Source organism: Podarcis pityusensis, assembly GCF_964106645.2.
Source record: "Podarcis pityusensis genome assembly, chromosome: 8".
Classification (NCBI taxonomy): Eukaryota; Metazoa; Chordata; class Lepidosauria; order Squamata; family Lacertidae; genus Podarcis; species Podarcis pityusensis.
Genome location: NC_138033.1, coordinates 19,516,642 through 19,542,530, shown reverse-complemented (window position 1 = coordinate 19,542,530; position 25,889 = coordinate 19,516,642). Strand labels below are relative to the sequence as shown.

General features: G+C 45.6%; 1 protein-coding gene across 2 annotated transcripts in view; it reads left to right on the top strand.

Annotated features, from left to right (window-relative positions):
- The first annotated feature begins 6,103 nt into the window (after positions 1-6,103).
- LUZP1 (leucine zipper protein 1) overlaps positions 6,104-25,889 on the top strand; it is a 68,120-nt gene continuing 48,334 nt past the window's right edge. Inside the window, exon 1 of one of the 2 annotated variants that reach the window (XM_081015405.1) lies at positions 6,104-6,432. The gene's annotated coding sequence lies outside the window, so the exon portion shown is untranslated. Of the gene's footprint in view, positions 6,433-11,387; positions 11,674-25,889 lie in introns of those variants that run through there. The other variant, XM_081015404.1, reaches the window with a different exon arrangement.

The window sequence follows — 25,889 nt, the reverse complement described above, 5'->3', positions numbered from 1 at the left end:
TGCCACGTGCTTGTTAGGGTGGTGCCGCTGTGCAAAAGCCTGCACATCTTTCCACTTCATGCAAATGTCCCTCAGTTCTTTGGAGGACAGCCGTTCCTCAGTTGCTTCCTCCTCTTCCAGCGAGGCCTGCTCCTGCGCAGCCTCTGCCTGCAGTTCAACCAGCTCCTGGGTGGTCAGCTCGTGGTCGTGCTCCTCCACCAGCTCGCAGACGTCCTCCTCTGTGACCTCCAGGCCCATGGTCCTCCCCAAGGCAACAATGTCCGGCACCACTGTTGACTCTGGTGCATCAGAGTCACTTGGTGCCACACAGTCCGGCCACAGGCTGCGCCAAGCGCAATTCAAATTTCTCTGGCTGATCCCGTTCCAGGCCGTGGTGATCATCTTCAAGCAGGTGACGATGTCGAAGTGGTCCTTCCAGAATTCCCGCAGGGTGATGGTGGTGCAATCAGTCACCTTGAAGCATCGCCTGAAAAGCTCCTTGGTGTAGAGTTTTTTGAAATTGGCGATGACCTGCTGATCCACCGGCTGGAGCAGTGGCGTGGTGTTAGGCGGCAGGAACATGATGTTGATGAAGCTGAACTCCTCCAACAAGTCCACCTCAAGGCCTTTAGGATGAGCAGGAGCATTGTCCATCAGAAGCAAAGCCTTCAGCGGCAGGTCATTGTCCAGCAGGTACTGTTTGACAGCAGGGCCAAAAGCAAGATTGACCCAGTCCACAAACAGCACACGTGTGACCCAAGCCTTACTGTTGGATCGCCACATGACACTCAGCTGCTCCTTGTCGACCTTGTGTTTCTTGAAGGCCCGTGGGTTCTCCGAGTGGTACACCAACAGGGGCTTGATCTTCAGGTCGCCGCTTGCGTTGGCACAGAAGAGCAGGGTCAGACGGTCCTTCATGGGCTTGTGGCCAGGCAACTTGGCCTCCTCCTGAGTGATGAAAGTCCTTTTGGGCATCCTCTTCCAAAACAGCCCGGTCTCATCGCAGTTGAAGACCTGCTGTGGAACGTAGCCCTCCGTCTTCACAGCCTCCAGGAACTCCAATGCAAAGTCTTCAGCCGCAGGAACATCAGAACTGGCAGCCTCTCCATGCCTGACCACGCTGTGGATTCCAGATCTCGTCTTGAACCGGTCAAACCAGCCTCTGCTTGCCTTGAAGACTTCTGGCTCGCCTGAGGTTCCTGGCTGTTCCCAGACGAGGTCTGCGTGCAAGGCCTTGGCCTTCTCACAAATGACAGCCTCAGTCACTGTGTCCCCTGCACGCTGCTTCTCTTCTAACCAGATGAGCAGCAACTTCTCGACCTCCTCCAGAACAGCTGGGCGGTTCTTCACGATCCTGGTGACTACCTTGGCTGCATCAGTCGCAAGGATCTTCTCCCTCATCTTCAGGATGGTGCCAATGGTCGATGGGTTCCTGCCGTACTCCCTGGCGAGGTCTGTCACATGCATTCCACCGTCGTGCTTCCGGATGATCTCCTTCTTCATTTCCAGCGTCACCTTCTCCTTCTTCCTCTCGCCGGCCTCTGCAGCAGCAGTCTTCTTGGGTCCCATGGCAGCACAGCTCCTAGCTTCGTAAACTCAGAAAAGAAAAAAAAAATCAGTGCTTCACACCCACAAAATTCAAAAGCACCCAGCCACCCACCACACAGGAATTCAAACCCAGAACCAAGTCCTTGAATTCCAAACACCCAACCCAAAATCCAAAAAACCCCAAAAAAGTTTTAAAAGTTTAACTTACGAAATGGCTGCAAATCACCAAAGTCTTCAAAATCCTCAAATGGCTGCAAAAGAAGTTTTGGAAAAGCTTTAAAAATCACCAAAGTCTTCAAAAACCTCAACTGTTCCCCCAGCCACCCACCCACCACACAGAAATTGCAAACCCCTCCCCAGCTGTTGCAAACCCCTCCCCAACTGTTGCGAACCCCTCCTCAACTGTTCCCCCAGCCACCCACCACACAGAAATTCAAACCCAGAAATTTTTTTTTAAAAAAACAACATGGCCCAATGGTCACAAAAAATCAGAAAAATGCAGAAAAAAACCACACAAGCTCCCAGATTCTTGCAAACCTCTCCCCAACACCAAGTCCTTGAATTCCAAACACCCCAACCCAAAATCCAAAAACCCCCAAAAAAGTTTTAAAAGTTTAACTTACCAAATGGCTGCAAAAGAAGTTTTGGAAAAGCTTCAAAAATCAGCAAAGTCCTCAAAAACCTCAGAAAAGGCTACCACACCGCGTGCAATGTGTTGCTCCTCGAAGTCAAGTCACAACTGCACCTCTTCAAGCAATGCACCCTGGGTATTAACGGTTTTACGAAAAAGGAAACAAACTTGCAAGACGTTTTCGTCTTGCGAAGCAAGCCCATAGGGAAATTCGTCTTGCGAAGCAGCTCAAAAAACGGAAAACCCTTTCGTCTAGCGAGTTTTTCGTCTTACGAGGCATTCGTCTTGCAGGGCACCACTGTAAAGGGACCCCTGACCATTAGGTCCAGTCATGACCGACTCTGGGGTTGCGGCACTCATCTCGCTTTATTGGCCAAGGGAGCCGACGTACAGCTTTTGGGTCATGTGGCCAGCATGACTAAGCCGCTTCTGGTGAACCAGAGCAGCGCATGGAAATGCCGTTTACCATCCCGCCGGAGCGGTACCTTTTTATCTACTTGCACTTTGACGTGCTTTCGAACTGCTAGGTTGGCAGGAGCAGGGACTGAGCAATGGGAGCTCACCCCATTGCGGGGATTTGAACCACCGACCTTCTGATCAGCAAGTCCTAGGCTCTGTGGTTTAACCCACAGCGCCACCCGTGTCCCTTATTTTTTTATTATATAATTATAGAGAGATAATAATAATAATAATAATAATAATAATAATAATAATAATATATTTATTCCCTGCCCATCTGGCTGGGTTTCCCGAGCCACTCTGGGCGGCTTCCAGCAAAATATTAAAATACAATAATTCATCAAATATTAAAAGCTTCCCTAAACAGGGCTGCCTTCAGATGTCTTCTAAAAGTCGGATAATTGTTTATTTCTTTGACATCTGGTAGGAGGGCATTCCACAGGGCGGGTGCCACTGCCAAGAAGGCCTTCTGCCTGGTTCCCTGTAACTTCGCTTCTCGCAGTGAGGGAACCGCCAGAAGGCTGAATAAATGTGAGTGAGGAGATTCCTTTATTGAGCAGCTTCTACTGGTGAAAGAATTAGCTACACAACGTGCCTATATTCATCTCGCCTCGGGAATTAGAGGTGGGTCTGGGAGAGGTTGTCCCGAGTTTCAGGGTTCGGTGTCACCAGTATGATGATGACACCCGGCTCTATTTTTCCTTTCCACCTAAATCAAAGGAAGCTGTCTTGGTTCTGAACCAGTGTCAGTAATTTATTTATTTATTATTTATTTAATTTCTATACTGCATCATATATTAAAAACATATCTAAGTGGTGAACAGAAAACTGAAGCAGCAACCTGGATGGCCAGCTTTCTGCAGTGGCCAGGAGTGCATTTGCACACTTAAATCTAGTGCGCCAGCAGCGCCTGTTCCTTGAGATGTCTTATTTGGCCACAGTGACACACGCCTTAGTTACATCCTGTTTGGATTACTGTAACGTGCTCTATGTGGGTTTGCCTTTGAAAAGTGCTCGGAAACTTCAGCGGGCTCAAAGAGCTACAGCCAGATTGCTGACCAGGGCTGGTTATAGGGAGCTGGTGACTCCCTTGTCAGAAGAGCTCCATCAGTCTGTTTCTGGGCTGGTTATGAACTATAAAGCCCTATGGTCCAAGCTATCTGAAATATCATATTCCCTCATATGAACCTGCTGGGGTTTTGAGATCTTCAGAGGAGACACTTCTCTAAGTGCCGTCACCCACACAGGCCCACTTGGTGGGAAAGGGCCTTCTCAGTGGCTGCTCCCAGATTCTGGAACTCCCTACCTGGAGAAGCTTGACTGTCTCCCTCCTTGTCCTTCCACCAGCAGGTGAGGACCTTCTTCTCCAACAGGCTTTGAAAATTGACTGCTTTTAATGAAAGGGCTGGTGCCATGCTGTTTTTATTGTAATTATCTGTACGTTTCAAACAGATACTATATATGTAAATAGTTTTCATTCTATTAATGTTTGTTTGTTTTTAATGGTGGTTTTTTCCTATGTTTTTAGTGGTTCTTGTTTTTATCTGTAAGCTGCCTTGAGTCCTGTCAAGGAAAAAGGCAGGGCAAACAACAACAACAACGCAACCAAGTAAGGAGAATGTAGAACTGCTGAAGACCCGCAACTTTGCAAAACATCAGCAATCCAACATGAGTCATTTTCTGAGAGCTTTGCTAGATGTGAACTTCATTCGGCTATTTATATACTTTCACATCTCTGACTTTTCTGTCTGCTTACCTTACCCGGTCCATGTCAACCATCATAAATGCCGCACAACCATTTTATCTAAGCAGAAATAAAATGCAAACTGATTTGTACCATCCAGCCCAATTCCATTACTCTTAAGGTGACTGGATCTAGTGGGATTTACTAGTAGAGGTAGAATTGCAACCTCCATAGGTTTGGGTTTATCTTTCCCAACTGCAATTGCTCACATGGTATCTTCTGCAGGTTGAGAACAATGTCTGCCAGTAGTTCTCTGTTAACATTCTGGGCTCTGCTATCCTGAGAAGGGGAGATTATGGGTAGTCTGATGAAGCTGGGAAGGACTTTGATAAACAGTAAACATACTGGGTTCCCCTATTTTCAAACCTCATTACTTACGGTAATTCCACACACCAGCATACATGTCTCCATGTGCCATCATGCATAGATGGCAAGCTGCCACAAACATGGATGAAGGTGCTTTATACTGGCATGTTATCTGTCCCAGAGATCATGCGACAATAGGTTTTCCTTAAACTGAGCCAGAGACAAGCATAGAATCCATAGGGCAGTGGGGATGGATACGGATCTACACACTTCTCTTTTTAAAGAAAAAATGATATTTATTAAGATTTCAAAAAGAAGAATTACATAAGTAAAGAAAAGGAGAAAAAACAAAAAACAAAAACAAAAAAAGACAAAAGTAAAAATACAAGAAAAATACAAAATACAAAATACAGAAAAAAAAGAATAAAAAACACTTAAAAATACATCAGTCTTCCATGCCTTACATTCATTTCCTTACTTCCCTGACCTCCTCATACCTCCCTTTTTTGTATTCCAATTCAATTAGTTAATTCAACAATTTCTTTTCTTTATTTTCTCTTAGTCCTTTAACTTAATATACTATAACTTTGGATTTTCACCTGTTAACTGTCCATTTTTACATACGCCTTTATAGCATTGCTGCTTAAACCACTTAACTTCACTCTAACATCATTCTAACATTCATTAATTTTACAATATTTCTGTAGATAGTCTTTAAATTTCTTCCAGTCTTCTTCCACCGACTCTTCTCCCTGGTCTCGGATTCTGCCAGTCATTTCGGCCAATTCCATGTAGTCCATCACCTTCATCTGCCATTCTTCCAGAGTGGGTAGGTCTTGTGTCTTCCAATACTTTGCAATAAGTATTCTTGCTGCTGTTGTGGCATACATAGGATCTACACACTTCTCTATCATGTCCTTGGAACGCTCTTCAGGCCACACCCCTCTGCTTTGCGCTCCCAAGTGTTTTTGCCTGGCTGGAATGTGTCCTTAAATCAGGATAATACCTCCTGCTTGATGGCAGATAGAGCTGGGGGTGTGTGTGTGTGAATGTGGGCAGAAAGTAGTCTACTGTACAAAGGTTGCGTTTGCATTCATTGTTCTGCTCATTTTCGCCTCTGGCTCTGCCTGTCAATAGCATGTGGCCCTTGGAATCTTGCCCAGAATTGTATGTGGCCCTCATGCTGATCACACTTCCTCATAATTGCCATGGGATCATGGTTATATTTTTCAAAACCAGGAATCCTCTAAAAAGCAGAGGTGCCAAAAGAAGGCCAAATTGCAACATCGCCACCGTATATGTCATCAAGAAATGCTCCTTGCTTTTTCAAGTATTGGGAGCGTGTGATGATGCATTGCTCCTCAAATGGTGGAGAGCATCCTGTTTGCCAGAGCTAGCACATTTCCTCATTCCGGATGAAGCCTGAATGCTTTGGGAAGAGCTCATGGCAAGAAGAGCTGTCCTATCCCAGCTTTGTGAGTGCATTCCTAACCTGCCCATTCTGAAGATTATCCGGATTCCAAAAGCTGGCAAAGCAGTCAGAAGGGACTGTCTTTCCCTTCCTCAGAAATTATGCTGAGCCTTTGGAATCAGCAAGCAGAGCAGAGATTTAACCAAGTAATTGCTGGCAGGATTTTGCACTGCAGCAGTGCACCCGTGCCTCCATACTGGGATCCGTTGTGCAATGCCGCATTTCACAAAAGCAGCAGCAGCAGCAGCCTGCCCCAGCATGACTAGAAGCAAGACTTCTTCACCCTACTTCCAGGTATTTTTGAGGCTTTTTTCCCCACCCCGCCCCCATTTATTTCCTATTTCCAAGTTGAAAACAGGCTTTTGTAAAATCCGGTGATTTCTGTTGTGCTTTCTTGTACTGCATTATGCTATGAATATAAGATGGTAGCGAGTGTGTGTGTGTGCAATCTGAGCAGGATATTAGAGTACTGTATGAGCCATTTAGAACCCTGTGATTCAGCACACTTAGAGCTATATGTGACTGACACGCCAATGAGAATTGCTTCCAAGCGAATGGGTTTTAGGAGTCTAGGGCTGCAATCAAACTCAGTGGCAAGCCTCACAAGGATTATGTGTTGCACCATAATATCCTGAATTCCATGGGAGTAAATCCCACAGATTTCAATGGGATTTACTTCCAGGTAAGTTTGCACTCTTAGGAACAATTCTCCCTAGTCAAGAAGGCTGCAGTCCTCAGTTCATATATATCAAAGTAAGTTTCAGTGGGACTACTCTAAAGTCATTTGGATTTGATGGCTTAAGTTATCTGCACAGGTTTGCCAATGAGATTTTCAGAACTCAGAGGTTTCATAAAATAATACACTCCACCCACCCTGCAAGCATGGTTTAGTAGAAAACTACCTTGCATTGCTTATCCACCCAGTGTAATATGGATGCAACTGAAATTATTGAAGCTTATGGAGTATATGCTGTGTTTTTTTCCAGTTAATATTTAGGTTCATTTCAAGCATCTTTTCCTCTATCAGACTGAGAATGCAGTCTAAAACACCTAATGGGTTCCATGGCTTATACAAGAATGGGAAGTAGAGAAATAAATAATAATAATGCTGAATTAGCAAAGGATGGAACAATGCACCTCAACATAGCAAATCAAGACAGTTCATACAAAAAGATCTGGATTTGCTAATATTTAAATGCATTTTTCTGTCCCACCTGTATTTCTGGATAGGTTCTTTTAAAAATAAAATAAAAATTGGGACATTTTATGGGACAATTGCATATGGGAGAACGTTGCTTTTATTGAATGCCTCCCATTCTCTAGAAACATTATAGCTGCCTCTTTGACATGCCTTCTTAGTTCATGCAGTCAGTACTATGGGGGATACCGGGCTGGGAAGGGGACAAGTGTCAAATTAAGTCTCTATGTCATAATTTTAGTCCCCCTTTTTTGCTGTTAACTGTTATTAACCTTCTATTAACATGTAACTAAAGCTACTACAAAGCATCAAGACAAGTGCAACGTTCTTCTGTCAATGCTGAATAAAGCCATTGTTCTAATGCTCTGCAAACCTAACGTATTATCTTCTGCATCCCACCCCTCCTCCTCTCATGTCTGCTATTACAGTACATGAGTGGAAGGGTGTGAGCTTTTATAATGAGATAAGGAAGGTAAATGAAAGGAATATATATATATATATATATATATATATATATATATATATATATTAGGGAAAGGGAAAAGTTCTGGTAAGAAGTCTGCTTGGTGCTGTATCTCTTAATTTGGGAAATGATGGCATCGTGGTGTCCATAACAAATTCTGTACCAATTTAAGAAGGATCTACTGTCGAACTGCATGTATCCAAGACTAAAGTATAACTTGTATTTTGATAAAAGTTTCTAAACATTTTCAATTGGGTTCAGTCCTACAAGGCTTTTTTGGGGGGGGGGGGAGAGAGACCTTTTTTTTACGTTGTGATGCTGATATTAGGCCCCATCTTAGCTTGGGGCTTACTTGTGTCTATATTGTCACCTGGGCTGCTTTAGGTGTTGTCTCAGGTACTCACCTGTGTTTCCAATATATTGATGCGTGTCACTGATTTTTTAAAATAAAATATCAACAAATAAAGAAATACAAGCCAAGATACACTTTACATATTTAGAATTTTGTCACTGATTTTTTTCCTATGATTCTTGGACGTCAGGAGTTGACCCGCATGTACTTATTTAACTAAATCAGGGAGTGGGGAACCTGCAGGTGCTGAAAGACTACCCCTCAGTTACCCCAGAACTAAATGATTAGAAGATATTTGGCCAGCCAACTTAGGATCTGACCCCAGAGGCAGTGGAGAAACCTCAGGGCTGGATCCCTTGTCTAGGAAACTGCATGATGACAGCAGCAATTATTGCCACCCTAAGAAAAATCAACTTGCAACAGGACAGGAAGGATCCTGAGAACTGATTCTTATACCATTTGTGGCATAGCACGATAGCTGCTTGCGTGTGATTGAGATATGCAATAAACAGGTCATGCTTGAACGTGGGAGATCACATGGGATAGATGAATTAAGTTGTAACTTTCTACTCCAGTGCCTCAACTCCCAGGCGACAGACAGCACTGGCATGGAAATAACCATAACATCTTCTCCTGTCCCGCACAGTCTCACCCTTCCAAACGTTACTAGTGCAACATGGTGTGTAACATCTGTGTAAAAGTTGCAACCATTATGTCACACAGGTTGATATAAGCATCTCCTTGAAATGTATTAAGAACCAATGTATACCTCTTGCCTTGTGTAATGCATTAATACATTATTGAGATCCAGGGCTTACCTGCTTACCTGGGTGTAAGTCCCATTGGACTCAAAACTGACATACAGATGGTGCTTTACAAATTACAAGAGGGACAAGACCCTGTCTCAAGGAGCATACAATCTAAAAATCAGGATGTGGAGGGAAGAGTAGAAATATGCAAACTCACTTATTGCACTGACTATCAATTTGCTGCTCCCTTCTGCAAATAATTACTCATTTGAGCAGCTGTACTCTCATGGGCAGTGTATATTGTCAGAGCAACAATCTTATGCAAGATTCCCACCCCTTTCCTTCTATGAACAGGAAAAGGAATAATAATCACAAGGTTGCAGGCTTTTTGTTTTTTTTAAGTGTCCCTTAAGAGCTGAATTTCAAAAACAATAGATGGAAGATGCTAACAATTGCTAAAGTTGTTTTCAATTGCCAAAATGCCGCTGAATTTCTTATGTGTACTAAACTTTAGTCCCAAGGATTGAATAATCAAGCGATAGAAAATGTGAATCTGGCCCATATGTACACATTGCTCCTATTCGATGGGGGCAACATCTGCTTTCTGTTATCTGCCACTTGCAAAACAGTGTTTTGTCTTTCGGGGAGTTTTTTTTTTAATCAGCCCCTTTTCGTGGGTCTTTACGCAGTTAAATCTCCAAATAAGTAATGCATGCATCTTGCCTCTAGTCCACATGAAGTATCACGAATTAACTGATGAGACTGTTTGTCCCATCTATCTCAATGCTATGTACTATGACTCGAAGCAGCTCTCTAGGGTAGCAGAGATTCTTCTAATTGGAAATGCCAGGGATAGAACCTCGAACTTCCTGCACATAAACCATGTGCTCTGATACTGAGCTATGGTACCTTCCCAAATACCCCTGCTTTATCTTGCCTCCCTTCCACCTCCCCATAATCACCTATCCAAACAGTGAATATTGTTGAGTATATTTTGACCTGCAGCCATCCTATAAAGGTTTTGCCCTAATATGGATTTCCTTTCCTTTCTGTGACTAATTGTTCTATCATTTTATTAAAGTTATTAAAAGAAAAGAAGTTATGGCCAGTTTCGGAAGCCAGTGTCAGGCAGGCTAGCACAAATCACAGCAGGATGGAGAAAGAGGGTTGGTGGTCTCAGGTATCAATCTTGATGGGAGGATAGGTGTGGCAAATGAATGATTTCCATATACTGTATAAAATGTTGGGAAGATGTAGGAGAATTCGACTTTGGGGTAAGAGTGGCAACATGAGTAATAGGTTATAAGGTAGGCTCTTGTAGGCTCTGTTCCAAATTAAGTTGTGTGCCCCCCCCCACAGTAAACAAATACAACAAAGCTCACTGTGCTTAGCTGGTATGTACTGACGCTTTGCATAGAACTGTCTGCCTCTGCCTCTTGTATCTCACAATTGCACCTTTTCTCATTTATTTATTTAATCAAATTTAATACAGTCTCCACAAAAGAATAAACATAGCATTAAGATTATAATGTCATTTTACATAATCCTAGGGCATTAATGGGTCAATATAGGCTCTCCAGAGACAGGTTTGCAAAACCGGTGGGAGAAATTTGCTATCTGCTTTCCTGATGTATGAAAAGAAGGGGGGGAAGGTTTAATCAAAGGTGTCTCTCTTTATAAAAAATACCTTTTGCTACTCTTCTAAGCCCAGTGGGTTGATCTGAAATAGCCACAGTCCCAGATATTGCAGCTGTGAGTGTAGCCAGCGCGATGCCACCCACCTGCCACGGTGGTGATTGATAACACCGTACTGGTGGTTGAAGAGCAGGGTGCATATGAGGAACCAGGTCTCCTTTGGACTCCCAACAGCACCGGCCAATCCATGGTCAGGAATGATGGGAAAACCACCCACACCTGGAGATCCAGACGACCCGGGAGTAAGGAGCCCCGAGCTGAACCTCCCCCTGCCCCCCGCTCGCCTGCGTGACTTTGCTGCTAGGTCTCGCTCACCCTAACCTACCTCACAGGGTTGCTCTGAGGACAAGCGCGCGAGGAAGGGAAAGGAGCAAGAAAGAAGCCACGCCGAGGGAGTGGGGGGAAAGGCGGGCTTAGGAAAGGAAAGGCAGCAAATGGAACGCGCGAAACCTTCCTCAGAGGAGGAGGAAAAGCGTTGCCTTTTAAGGAGCCGCGGTCCGCGCGTGGCGCTGACACGGGGAGGAGGGCAACCTTCCTCACGACCACGCTTCTGCGCGGGACCGTCCTGGCTCGAATGCGGCGCGCGAGGCGGCCCTTCGCCAGGCCCTACTTTGGCGGGCGAGGGAAGCAAGAGAAGGCGGCTGGGGGAAAGTCTGCGGAGGCGAGGCGAGCGGCCAGGCCCTCCTTTTCTCCTCCTCCTCCTCCTTCGCCACCCTTCTCCTTCCTCCTGACGTCAGGGCCGCCCGCCAGCAGGGGCTGCTGCTGCTGCCGCTGCTCCCCGCCTCTCATTGTCAGGAGGAGCCCCAGCACTGCAGCCCTGCGAGCGGGCCGGATCCAAGCGGGCCGCCGCGCATCGCGGAGTGGGGGGCCCCGGGGGTCTCCGCTGCCGCAGCCTGAGGCGACGAAACCCCGGGCTGCAGCTGCTGCAACTGCAATTGCTGCTGGTTGGTGGCGCGGCTGCTCCCGTCGCCTTCGCCGCTCCTCCAGAAAGTCCTTGGCGGACTTGGATCCTTCGATTCCCGGCTAAGTTCCTTAGGGGAAGGAAAAAGGTGGCGGATTCGGCGGGGAGAAGAAGGAGGTAGGCGAGGGGATTTTGATATTTTTTTTTGTGGGGGTGGGTTTGCTATGTGTGAGTTGGGTCAGGGTGGGATCGGGGTGCGCTTTGGGGGTCATTGCAGGAGGGGAAGTTGCGGGGGGCTCTTCCTCCCTGCCTCCCGATCGCCCTTTTCCGCCTCCTCCTCCTCCTCCTGGGCTGATTTCTGGGCTCCAAGAGCGCTGCCAAAACCAAGCTGGGGCTGGGAAGGAATTCAAGGCATCCGCTTTGTTCAAGTTGCCAGTGTGTGTAGACAGACCCTTAAAAAAACTAATTAGCGACTGGAAACTGGGAGGGTTTCCTGTGGCTGGGTTCTTTTTCATCTTTCTTTTTTTTAAGAAAAAGGATGACTACTTCTTTTCTTCTTTTTTTGTTATGTTTCGAGTTTTTGCCCCTGAAATCTTAGCTTGGGATAGAGGAGAGAGAGAGAGAGAAGGCTGAGGATCTCTCGATCTCTCGCTCTCGTTCTGGGAACTTCCCAAACATTCAAGTTTCTCCCCGGGTGTCTCTAGGAGAGGCCGGGCCCTTTCCTGCAGAGGAAATGCTTCGTAGGAAAAACGGCTTGGCGGTAAGAGTCGGGGATGGTGCACCGTTCCCAAGGATGCAAGCGCAGGCGAAAGGGATCGGCTTCCGGCCCGATCCTAGTCATGCTTTACTCAGAAGTAAATGTCACGCAGTGGGAGTTGCGAGCAAGGAGGTGCGCATCGGATTTTTCATTTTGGTAGCATAACCGTAAGCGGGTTTACTCGGAAGTAAACCCCACTGATTTCAGTGAAGCTTAACTCGAGAAGGATATTTAGGGTTACACAGCCGCAGGGATTGGCTTCAGTTGCATCTTCTTAAGACTTCTTGTTGGATTAGATTTGTATTATTATTCCCATTCTTTAAAGAAAAAATTATGTAATTGTTGAGTTGGAATGGACATGGCTCCTTCACTTTTTTATCTACACAACAACCCTGTGAGGTAGGTTGGACTGAGACTGTGTGTGTGTGTGTGTGTGTGTGTGTGATCAACCGGTAAACTGCGAGGCAGAGCAGGATATAAACCTGGATCTCCCCACCATCACAGCACACCATGATGTAGAAGTGAACCCCATTGAATTCAATAAACATGCATAGGATTGGGCCACAAGGCTGCAATCCTGAATGTACTAAACTTAGAGCAGGTCCTCATTGCAATCTGGTGAATATGGTTCAGAGGAAGTACCCTTTTGGGGTGTTGCTTCTCATTTGAACAAAGCTGCTGGAAAAAAACTTCTGCCTCATATTGTGATTCTGCTATCGACTTCCTGAGTACCCTTGGAAAAGTCCCTTTGTCTTGGACGAACTTTCCCAGGCCTGAAAAGGAGAGTAATTGTGTTTCATACCTCACAGGTTTGTTGAACATTTGTGCGGGTGGAATAACATTATGGTTGCCACCATCTTTTCTATTTTCTGTTGGTGCCTTTCACAGGCTTGCGATAGCCATTCAGCAGGTATGGCTTCCCTCATTGAATGCAGATCTGTGCCAGCAAAAGCTGCATCTGTAGAATTTCTGCCTGTTACGCAGTTGTTAAAAATACAGGGAAGCTGAGCTAGCAGTGTAGGATGGGTGCACGGCTACGAGGAGGATGCTAAATCTTACTGTCTGAATTGTGTTTGGACTCTTGCAATCAGGCCTGTGTGCCTAAGAATTTGGGAGATGGATTTTCCTGTGGTAGGCTTATTGCTAGCGGTGGTGTGGCTTTGAAACACTTTTTTCATCTGGATTATATTTCTGTAGTGCTGCACTGCTGTCTTTATCGTGTTTCTATCCCTCCTTTCTTCCAAGGAGATCAGGGCACATGGCTCTTCCCCACTCTTTTATCCTTGTGACAATCCTGCGAAGTTGGTTAGGGTGGAAGAAAGCAAATATCGCACAGTCATGTCACAAGCTTCATGGTTGAGCAGGGATTCAAACTCAGGATCAGTCTGACACCATTAACAGCTAGAGTCTAACCACTATGCAACACTGCCCATGGTAGAAATGCCACTCAAGGTTCTTAGTCAATGGGTGGGGAGCCTGTGTTCACCTCCAGATGTTGTTGTTTTACAGCTCCCATCATCCTCAACCACTGGCCATGTTGGCTGGGGTTGATGGGAGCTGGAGCCTCACTGCATCTGAAGGTCCAAGGTTCCCCACTCTTCTTTGCTATGTCTTGCCAAACTCTGAGTGGGGGCTGCAAACTTTGTCTTCACCTACTTGAGTTTAACCTTTCCCTTCACCAATTTTGGAAAGGATTTGGGTGAAAATGGTGGCGAGACCTGTTGCTTCTTGCCCCAGCCTTGGTGACTGCAGCTTTTGCTCTAAGGTTTAAGATAAACAAACAAACACAGAATAACATGTGAGGACTCCTGGTTTTCTTTGCTCTCAGATACAGTTCCAAACAACCTCCATTTAAACAAAAATAAATCAACACGGAAGCTGGACTACTCCAAAGAAGAGTACTTTGGAGTAAGGAAAAGCACTGGAAAATGTTGGTTAGGCAAGGCACTGTCAGTTGTTGTGTAGTGGTTACAGTGATGGACTAGAATCTAGGAGACAAGGGTTCAAAATCGCTACTCGAATGTGAAGCTCACAGGGTAACCTTGGGCCAGTCCACTGTCTCTCAGCCTACCTTACTGTGCAATGTTGTTTTGAGGGGGAAATGGGGAGGGGGGTATCTGAAGGCAGGCCCTGTTTAGGGAAGCTTTTAATGTTTGACAGACTATTGTATTTTAATATTTTGTTGGAAGCTGCCCAGAGTGGCTGGGGAAACCCAGCCAGATGGGCGGGGTATAAATAATAATAATAATAATAATAATAATAATAATAATATTTTATTCACCACTTAGAACCCCTTGGAGGAAAGGTGAAATATAAATGTAAAAAAATAGGTCTGCCATGAAAGAGAGAGCAAATCTTCTTGTGGCCTGGCAGAGCAGGGAATCTTTAAATGTAGTAGAAAGCCGAGAATTGTTCTGCGTCAAAAAGACTTATTTTAATCAGACTTCACCCCCAGGGTAGAGATGCTTTTGCTCAATTTACTCCGAGGAATTTTTCTTCTTCTCCAGCTTCTTCTAAAATGAAACCATCTTTCCCTCGCACACAGGGGCAGATTCTGGGTGTGAAGCTAAGCAATGTTTATTGCCTTGTAAGTCCATTTTTGCTCGTTCAGGGCGAGCCGACTGACGACTCATTACTCTGAGAGGAAACATGGCATTTGTTTTCACTAAAGAGCAATGGAATTTAGCACTTTTGGCTGTGGCCGGGCTATTGTCTGCAAGCAAAAAGCAGGCCAAGGGTTTCTGCTTTCCTTAATTATTAATTGCATCTGGTTTCTCATTCAGGGCCACAGGAGTAAACTACAGGTACTCGGCAAGCCGTAGGCAAGGCTGGGGGTGGCTGTGGTGGGGACTTGCACCCCCTCACTCTCATAGCTAGAACCCTGCACTTATTTGAAAGACAGGTACTTGTCACATAACAGACCTTTTCTTTATTATCGTTGGTTAGTGTTGGAGTCAAAACAAATAAATGGGTGTTGCAAGGTGGGAATTTTGACCCTAAGGATATCACTTGCAGTGGATGAAAGAGGCAGGCTTGTGGGGATGGGCTGTAGGTCGGTGGTTATGGCATCTGCTTTGAATGCGGAAGGGCCCAGGTTCAACCTAGGTATCTACAGGTAGGATTGGGACAGGATCCTGCCTGAAACCTTGGAGAGCTGCTGCCAGTCAGTGTAGACAGTACTGAGCTAGATGGATCAGAGGTCTGATTCAGGGTTCGAAATTAGCAGGGCGCCAGGCACATTTTGCACCTAAAGACTCTCTATTTGTGAGCACCTCAACAAGTCTGGGTGCCATTTTTTTGCGCCCGACTGACACTCAAGAATTACTGAAATTTAAGAGCTTTGAAGCCTCGAAGAATATGTTAAAGATAGACACTATGTTAAGGAGTTTAACAATAAAGAGTACAGTCATACCTTGGTTCTCGAACACCATGTTCTGTGTGTTCTCTGTGCCTGTTTTCTGGTAATACAAAATGAGGAACATGCACATATTAAGCAAGGAATGATCATGGGTCTTCTCATTTTAAGGACCACATAAACTGGTTGCTTGTTTTATCATTTTCATGCATGCACATTTCAGTTGTGAGACTGAAAGTTCTTAGGTGTTTCCCCCATTCTCATGCAACACATTCTGCCTTCAGGCTGCAAGGGATGATAGGGAAGAGTTGTAGGTCAGTAGTAGTACATGTAATTTGCATGTGAAAGGTCCCAGGTTCAAACCTCATATTTTCCAGGTAGGGTGGGAACAAATGTCCGACCCTAGAGAGCTGCTGCCAGTCCGTGTAGACAGCACTGAAGTAGATGGCACCAATAGTTTGATTCGATATAAGGCAGCCTCTTTGAAAGCAGGAACTGGTATATGAAAGGTGTGGCAAGACTTCTAAAAAAGCAGTGTTGGTCCTAATCATAAGCGTGTGTGTACATGTGTACCGTTTGTGCTCTACTCTAGGCAACTAAATATTGGGGGCTGGTGCTACCCCTGCAGCTAGTCCCTACAGGTAGTGTTTGCCAATACATATGAGCACATTGGTTAAGGGTGGATTCCCAAAATGCGTGTAAGTAGCCATCAACTATCATCTTGAATTTATCTGTTCCATATATCATATTTTTAGTTGAGCAAATACGGAAGGCCACTAGCAGTGGCTGGTAGAAGATGAAACAAAGGAACGTGTTTTTGGTTTTTGTTTGAATACTTCTGTACGGAGGCAGGAACATAAGGCAGGCTCCAGATTCCTGTAGTTCTTTTCACTTTTTTATTTGCATTGATTGCTGTACGCAAGCGGGTGGCCAACGTGGTGCCCTCAAGCTGTTTTGGACTACAATTTCCATCGTTCCATGGTGGCTGGGGGCTGATGGGAGTTGTAGTCCAAAACATTGGATTGGGGGGAGAGGAGACCATGTTGGCTACCCTAGCTCCATACGTTCAACAGGGAACTGGCAGTCACTTCATTTTGAGTCCACAGCCCCTTTCAATTGGCTTCACTTGCTGACTGGGTCCTATACAAGCTGAGACATGGGCAAAGGGCTCTTTTAACCCCTTTGGTCCTGGTGTGGATAGTTTTGGGCAAAGGCCTCCCTTGTCATTTAGCTGCTGCTTCCTGTGTGTGAGCAGAAGCAAATGAAAGCGAGCATCTCAGATTCATGGAAAATGTAAGGGCTCAGCATCAGAGGCTTTGGCTATCAGCAATTGGGAGGAGGGGGTAAAGAATATTGGCCAGCTGAGGTCCATAATGACTAAAGGCCTTTGCCCCAAAGCTGGTATAGCTATTCATTGTGAGGATGAGGATGGGGTGTGTGTTGGGGTCTAGATGAAAAGCTTCTGAAGTGCTTGACTGAGCCTCTATGTAGGGATCTTGACATTGGCTGAAAATCTGCTGAACTGTTCAGCGTTAAGAGAGGACGACTGAGTAACAAGATGTTTCCATAGCTATTCCGAATTTTTTCTTCTTTGAAGGCTATAGGACAGCAACCAGTTATACCTGGGCTTTTCAAACTTTCTTGCAATAAGCCTTTCCTAAGTCAAGAAACAAAAGCTTCATCCCAACCCACCTGTGCTATGAAGATAAAGCCAACTGTTTTGCAAGGTGTGGAGGCAAGTAGATTGGTGGGAAATAGCGAAAGCAAGGACCAGAAGAGAACAAGGGTATGCTTTAGGATTAGAGAAAGGAATGGAAAAGTAATTCCTCAGTTGATCTCCACCAGACAACAGAAATATGTAGCTGCTGGTGATAGGATGATTGGAACTGGGTGTGTATGTGTGTCCATAAGTTAACAGGCCCATTCAAGAATAATAATAATAAAATCTTAACTGTAGGAATCAAGGAAAACAGAAACTGAAATTTAACAACCGTTTTTGTTGGGATAGCTGTCACGTGCTTGGAAAACCTTTCCAAAGCACTTGAAGTGATCACAGAAAAGACACTTCTTATAGATACTGGATATGATCTTTATTGGGGGTAGGATAAGGGCAAAGCTGCACAATTATGTAGGCAAGGAAAATCCACTCATTTTGTTCTAAAGTAGTAGTCGTCTTGAAATTATCTGTTCCATTCGTCCTGTTTCCAGTGCCCAGGTGTGAGTGCTGATGCTTATGTAGGGAAGCATGTTTACCGTATTTTTCGCCCCATAGGACGCACCGGCCCATAGGACGCATCAAGTTTTTTTGGGGGGAAATAAAGAAAAAAAATTTTATTTCCCCCCCAGGCGCTTGTGGGGCCGGCAGCGGGGAGAAGCGCTCTTCTCCCCGCAGTCCGCCTTGAGATCAGGTCCGGGGAAAGCAGGAAGACGCGCTGCGTCTCCCAGCTGTCCCCCAAGCTTGCGGGGCAGGCAGCGGGGAGAAGCGCTCTTCTCCCCGCCGCCCGCCTTGAGATCAGGTCCGGGGACAGCGGGGAGACGCGCTGCGCCTCCTAGCTGTCCCCTGAGCTTGCGGGGCAGGCAGTGGGGAGAAGTGCTCTTCTCACCGCCGCCCGCCTTGAGATCAGGTCCGGGGACAGCAGGAAGACGCGCTGCGTCTCCCAGCTGTCCCCCGAGCTTGCAGGGCTGGCGCTGGGGCTCTCCTGAAGCCTGGAGAGCGAGAGGGGTCGGTGCGCTCTCCAGGCTTCAGTGAAAGCCTGCATTCGCTCCATAGGACGCACACACATTTCCCCTTCATTTTTGGATGGGAAAAAGTGCGTCCTATAGGGCGAAAAATACGGTATGTAGGGGAAAATGTCACCATCTGGGCACAAGAGGAAGGTATATGGTTTTAGAAGTGTTGTTGTTTTTTTTAGCTCTTGGGGGGGGGACATTGTGAGGAGGGGGGGAAATCACCCCAAAAGCCCAGTGATGACTGAACATTATCGTAGCTATGAACCAATATCCTAGGACTGGATTGCTGGGGGGGGGGGGATGGAAATCCAAAGGGGAGGAAGAATATTGTGGAGCATTTCAGGCTGACTAGAAGAGTGAACAGGCCTTCACACTGCAACATTTTATTGCAGCTCCCTCTTTTGTTCGCTAAAGGATCATGCCTTGTAACTAAGGAAAATGAAGTCCACATTTTAAAAGCGAATCTGAAGAGAAGAGGAAATCTATGCCGTAGTGTGGGCAACAATGACTAAATTAATCCACCCAGCTGTTCTGAAATGGTAGTTATCTTGAAGTTATCTAATCATAAAGGCTGTATGAGTTACCCCATTATTCATTTTCTCTTCCATCAGTGATTAAATGTCAATTGTTGAATCTTTTGGTTTGCGACATGGACACTTTGAGATGCAGTTCTGAAGAATTGCTTAAACTTCTTGGGTTTTTGGCAAGAAATCTAAGAAAATATGACTTTCTCAGAAGATCCAATGTAATAATAGTAGGCATACATTACTTTTCTTTAATTATTTAATTTAGGCTTCAGTTTTATACTCATTTCCCTCGGACCAAGTCTCATTGATCCCAATATTTCTACAGGATTTATACCCTGCTTTGCCTAGAAAAACAATTCAAAGCTGCTAAATTAGCTGAACTTCATTCCTATTGAAATCAACAAAACTTGAGTTAACTAACTTAGGACCCATCCGCACTGCACATTTAAAGCAGTATCATACCATTTTAAACAGTTATGAATGCTCCAAAATAGTTCTGGGATCTGTAGTTTGTTAAGGGTGCTGACAGTTGTTAGTCCCTTCATAGAACTACAATTCTCAGAGTGGTTTAACAGTCAATCCAACGTCACAGGGAACTCTGGGAATTGTCACTCTGAGGTGAATAGGGGGTCTCCCCACAAGTCTCAGCACCCTTGGCAACCTATACTTCCCAGGATTCTTTGGGGGAGGGAAGCCTAGTTACAAAGGCTGTGAAACTGTGAGATAAAACACAACTGATAAAAGGATAACTTTGGCAGCAGCAGAAAATAAAATAACTATTTTAGCACCTCATCCCAACAACATAGAACCTTATCAGCTGGCTATGAAAAGAGATGCCGTAGGCCAAATACCCTTCTAAAAAGACAGGCCTTTATTGTTCAACTAAATACCCAGAAGGGATAGAGCGGCTTGCTGCAAAAGAGGACAAGGCTCTTGCGCCTTTTAAATAGGAAAGTTCAGCAAATGTAGATGTTGGTGGCGGCTGGTCCCCATTGATCCTGGTGGAGAGGAAGGTAGGCAAAAAATTGTAGGGGGAACCTGGAACTACAATAGGCAGAGCCAGCCGTAGGCGTGACCATTCCCAACCCCTTGCCATTTTTTTCCTATTGGTCCCATTCCTCTACTTTTAACAGCGGCCTGACATGTGGAAATTAAACAAGCAAAGCTGTTTGTGGTATGGGGGAAAATCTTATGCTTCGACCCACTGTGTTCAAGAGGATTCACTCTTTAGACTAGAAGCATGTTTCAGCAGCTTGGTTTTAGCATATCAGGCTGCTGCTGCTGCTAAACTCATAGGAGCAGGACTGGTTTTTAAAAAGGGGGCAATCCCTTCTGCTCCCAGGTATTCCAGGAAAAAGCGTCAGGCCGTTTGCAGGGGAAAGTAGAGTTACCAGCTTTTTCCCTCCTTCGGCTTGATGCCTCCTAGGACCACCACTTACGAGATACTTTTGCTTCAATTCTGAGTCCCATGAACATGCCTGAACTTGGTCAGTAGCTTTCAGGGACGACCGACCACTTCATCAGATGTGTGGAGTGTTATCCCAAGTTTCACTTAAGGCCCTGTACTCTGTGTTGCTCAGACTTCATCTGATGACATGGTTGGTAGACTATGAAAGCTTCTGCCATATGACATTTGTCAGTCGTCAGTCTGCTTGTGCCAGTGCCACATAAAGATCTTGACTTCAGGGCTGAATAATGGTGCATACAAAAAAAAGGGGGGGGGGCAAGGAAAGAGTGAAAACGTTTTTTCTTTCTCCATACCACAAGTCTCTGGACTCCCACCTCTCATCCCTCTAGCTTCTATCAGTTTTGAAAGAAAGGGTTATCCCACGTTTCATGTAGCCTCATACCTGGTGTTACTTAGGAATTCTACGAAGCCGAAAAAATCAGTGCAGTTTTGAAATCTGTGGTTAAAAATCAGTGCAGTTTTGAAAGATTCAGTCCACCATCTTGGTTTAGACCAGGGGTCAGCAACCTAAGGCCCATGGGCCACAAGCGGACCACGGGGAGTTGTTTAACCAGACTACAAGCCGCCCCCGAACCGAGCCGCCTGCTCGGCGAGTCCACAGAGGGATCTCCGCTGGAGTGAACCTGCCCAGGAAAGGTAAACCTTGCCAACCCCTCGTTTAAACAGCATCCCGTTGTTTCCAAACATAGGAAAACCTGCTCCTTGAAGCAGGTACCAGTATGCATAATTTGGTTACAATATCTTAAGAGGTACCCAAAGACAATGGACAAAGTTCCAAAATATATAGTACACACACACACACACACACAGAGAGAGAGAGAGAGAGAGAGAGAGAGAGAGAGAGAGAGAGAGATTGGTAAACACCACTGAGGTTAAAGGAAAATGGACTGCAAGAGTTCTCCAGGGCATCTTTCCCAGCCATCCTTGGAGAGGTTGAACCTGAAACCTTCTGCATTCAAAGCAAATCATCTACTATTGCACTATGATCCATTTTCCAGTGACTTTTCATCTGCCCACTCCAGGGACTGAAGATTCTTAAGCGAGGGATTGGATTTGCCTAAGTGGTTGCATTAACAAGATTTGAACTGGAAACTTCAAGCATGTAGTTCATGCATTGGGTAGCAAGGGATATTTGAACTTCATTGGGTTTTTTTTTTGAGGGGGCCTCTTCTAATTGGCTGGGCTTCTTGCTCTGCTGTGACCTAAGGGGTGAACAGTCATGCAACGTGGAAATTTATCTATTTCATTAATCTTCACATCAGGGGCAGGCAGCGTTTTTCAGCGTCTTGCAAACTCATCCTGAGCTGGCTTCACGTATTTAGCAATCTGCATGAATAAGAGTGGACAAGTCCAGTCTTGCTGGCTGAAGTAACAAAGGTTCCAGGTATTGTGCGTTCCAAATACTAAGAAAATAATCATCATGGTTTAGCCCCACAAAATAAAATCGGCGTGGAAGAGAGGATAATGGAAAACATTGGCATGGCACCCGTACAACTAGCTACTGTGCAATGTGGATTATAGGCATCTTCACCATGGAAGAACTCAATGAAGAGTCCTGCTTGATCAGACTAAAAGATCCATGTAGCAAGAAATATTGCAGACACACAAATAAATGACAAAATTATTAGCGCTCTTTCTTTTATAGCCTGATTCCAAACATCTCTTTTTGGAAGTGTCCCATTGAGTTATTAGGAAACAATCCTAACTCCTTTCCACACCACTTCAGGCCAGCACAGCTTGATGATGGAGTCATCGCTGCATCTGCACATCTTCCATGCACAGTGGCTGGGGTGGAAGACAGTGGTGGGCAGACAGATTATTGTGCCAGACTGAAGCTGTTGCACAATGCAGTCATATGATGGGAATGGGGCTAGCTCAGCCCACCCCTGAAAAGCCCCATTTTAGGGCTTTCCTGAGGCACTTCTGCTTGCATGCTTGGGTGGAATGGGGAGTTTGTGACAGTGGAGTTATGCTGGCATCACTTTTCAAGTGGTGGGCAGCAGGAGGGTGACGGTGGCTCGCAGGGATGAGAGCAATCCAAGCACCCAGCCAGAAGCAGGTCTTGAGTGCTCTGTTAGTAAATATAAGAATAGCCTTGCTGGATTGAACCAATGTCCTGTCCAGAAGCCCACACCCCAGAATGGCCAACCAGGTGCCTCCAGAAAGCCCACAACTGGGACACAAGGGCAATACCAATATCCCTTCTTTTGTATGTTGTTCGCCAGTATCCTGTTTCTGAACCTGAAGGAGCGTCTCCACCCCCATCTTTCTGCCTGGACACTGAGGTCCAGCGCCGAGGGCCTTCTGGCGGGTCCCTGACTGCAAGAGGCCAAGTTACAGGGAACCAGGCAGAGGGCCTTTTCGGTAGTGGCACCCTCCCTGTGGAATGCCCTCCCACCAGATGTCAAAAAGAAAACTACCAGACTTTTAGAAGACATCTGAAGGCAGCCCTGTTTAGGGAAGCTTTTAATGTTTAATAGACTATTGTATTTTAATATTTTGTTGGAAGCTGCCCAGAGTGGCTGGGGAAACCCAGCCAGATGGGTGGGGTATAAATAATATATTATTATTATTATTACCTGGATATTCACAAAAGTCTTTGTGATTATAATAAGGAACATGTTCAAATTTCATCCCTCTGCTTTTGGTAAGAATTTTTCGATGTTCTGCTAAAGGTTAAGGGTCCCCTAACCATTAGGTCCAGTCGTGACTGACTCTGGGGTTGCGGCACTCATCTCGCTTTACTGGCCGAGGGAGACGGCATTTGTCCGCAGACAGCTTCCGGGTCATGTGGCCAGCATGACCAAGCTGCTTCTGGCGAACCAGAGCAGTGCATGGAAACACCGTTTACCTTCCCACTGGAGCGGTACCTATTTATCTACTTGCACTTTGATGCGCTTTCGAACTGCTAGGTTGGCAGGAGCAGGGACTGAGCAACGGGAGCTCACCCCGTCACGGGAATTCGAACCGCCAACCTTCCGATCGGCAATTCCTAGGCTCTGTGGTTTAACCCACAGTGCTGCCCACGTCCCTAGATGTTCTGCTAAAGGAGCTTTTAAATCAGAATGAAGAAACTTGGATGAGCTTTTAAAGTGTGTAGTTCCTAGGCCGTTCAAGGATCAGATTTTCATCACTTCATTTCTCCATCCCTTTTCCCCAGCAAAGAGGTCACAATTGGGATAGGTGTAGATAGAAGTCTCTCTTTCATGTACACAAACACACATGGTTGAGTTGTGTTGGGAGATGGATTTACCTAAGGAAATGCACGTAAAGAGTCTTGTGGCACCTTGAAGACTTAACACATTTGTTGTATTTAAAGTGCCAGAAGTCTCTCTTAATGTTTGCTGTAACAGACTCACCTGGCTAGACCTCTGGAATTAGTTCCTTAAGGATCTGTGGACAGATGGTGTTGGGGGTGGCAGCATTTTCTTTCCTTCAAGAAAGAAGAACTTAGCATCTTCAGTGGCACATTCTGCATTGGTGTTTCTGCCAATGAACCCTTGCATAGCGCAGAAGAGTTTTAGGGCTCACTTTCAAGCTTGTTGGCTGTTTCTGATGTTGTCATTGAGGAACACCTGATAAAATTACCACGAACCTTGTGGTTTAATTTAACGATGGTTTGTGGAAACAAGCCAGTTGCACATTATGTTTTCGATTAAGCAGGGTTTTTTGTGTCCTCTTAATTCCAAAAAACGGTTTTCAATCTTAACTATGGTTCATCAAATGAAAGTCTCGGGCTCTAATGCATGGCTTTGTTGCACCACACAGCACTGAAAGGTCCTGGGCAGATGCCCCTTTCACCAGTTAAACCCACCTGTATCTCGGATCCAGAGGCTGCATGGCCTGGCTTCTTCTAGCAACACTTAGAAACATAAGCAGCTGCCTTATACCAGGTCAGATTATTTGTCCATATTGGCCAGTATTATCTGACTGGCAGTGGCTCTCCAAGTTCCGACGCAAAAAGAGGTCTTCCACATCATCGATCCTTTTGACCGTGGAAGCAAAGGACCAAATCTAGGACCTTCTGTATGCAAAGCATGCTTTTTACCACTGAGTTGTGGCCTTGTGGCCAGGAAAGCAAAATTCCATGAGCTGCAGGCTTGCAGCACCCTATTCTTAGGCTGGGGGCTGTTGTGACTGGTTCAACCAGTTGCAAAACACCTCAGCCAGGAATGGGGAAGTGTTGGTGGTGGTTCTGTGACTCCACTCTCTCTAGCTCCCAGGCATGCTTGGGATTTTTCCAGGGCTTGGCTGCCTGCAGTGATGGGAAGGTGGAAGGGCAGATCAGCCCAATGTGTAAGAGAAAAGATCTGGTTGGTGCCTCACAGCTGGGATCTTAAGCACACTCACTTGGAAGTCAGTCTTACTGGAACAATTATATGGGGCTGTCTTTGCCAACAGAATAATTGAGAGTTTAGAGAGTTATTAAATTACATACCTAGAGCTTCCATCTTGATTTATGGTATATGTCCACAGTCTGTAGACACATTGCATTACTTGCATAATCTTATTCTGGAATATTTTTGAATGTCGAAAACATTGGGTTGCATTCAGCTACGGCTTCCTCAGAGTAGGCCCATAGAGATTAATGAACCTAAATTAGTCATGTCTATTAATTTCATTAGCGGAGACGCGGGTGGTCTAAACCACTGAGCCTAGGGCTTGCCGATAGGAAGGTCGGCGGTTCGAATTCCCATGACGGGGTGAGCTCCTGTTGCTCATTCCCAGCTCCTGCCAACCTAGCAGTTCAAAAGCACGTCAAAGTGCAAGTAGATAAATAGATACCGCTTCGGCAGGAAGGTAAACGGCATTTCCATGCGCTGCTCTGGTTTTGCCAGAAGTGGCTTAGTCATGCTGGCCACTTAGTCACGCTAGCCGCATGACCTGGAAAAACTGTCTGTGGACAAGCGTCAGCTCCCTCGGCCAGTAAAGCGAGATGAGCACCGCAACCCCAGAGTCGTTTGCAACTGGACTTAACTGTTAGGGGTCCTTTACCTTTATTAATTTAATTGGGTCTGTGCTGTGTAACACTGACATTGAATAGCACTCACTGATTTGGCCCTGAAGAATCTTGCCAGCAAACGGATGTAAAAATTTGTGAATTGACGAAACAAAATGACTATGGTTCGTTTGAGATTCGTTTCATCACCTTGTTGGACCCGCTTGCTTTAATCATGAGGTCTGGTAATGATATTTTTTTGTTGGAGACTGTGATTGAATTTTAGGGATGGGGCTGCAGGTTGATTTCATTATTCCTTCTTGTGGCAGCTGGATCAGTTCGTGGTGTTTATTAAAGGGGTTGCTGGATCTCATGAGTGACGCCTATGACCTCACATGTGGCTCTAACACATATGTTCTGTGGTGGGGGACGTTGGATATGAGCCCAAATTCATTTCTACACCTCAATGTATGTAGACAGAACATGGAGGGTGGGAAGGCTTTTGTGAACTGGGCCCAAACGGAAGTGTTATATGGTAGACCTTACGAAACCATAGAGTTGGAAGGGACCTCACAGGTCATCTAGATCAACCCCATTCTGATGCAGGAAATTGCTAC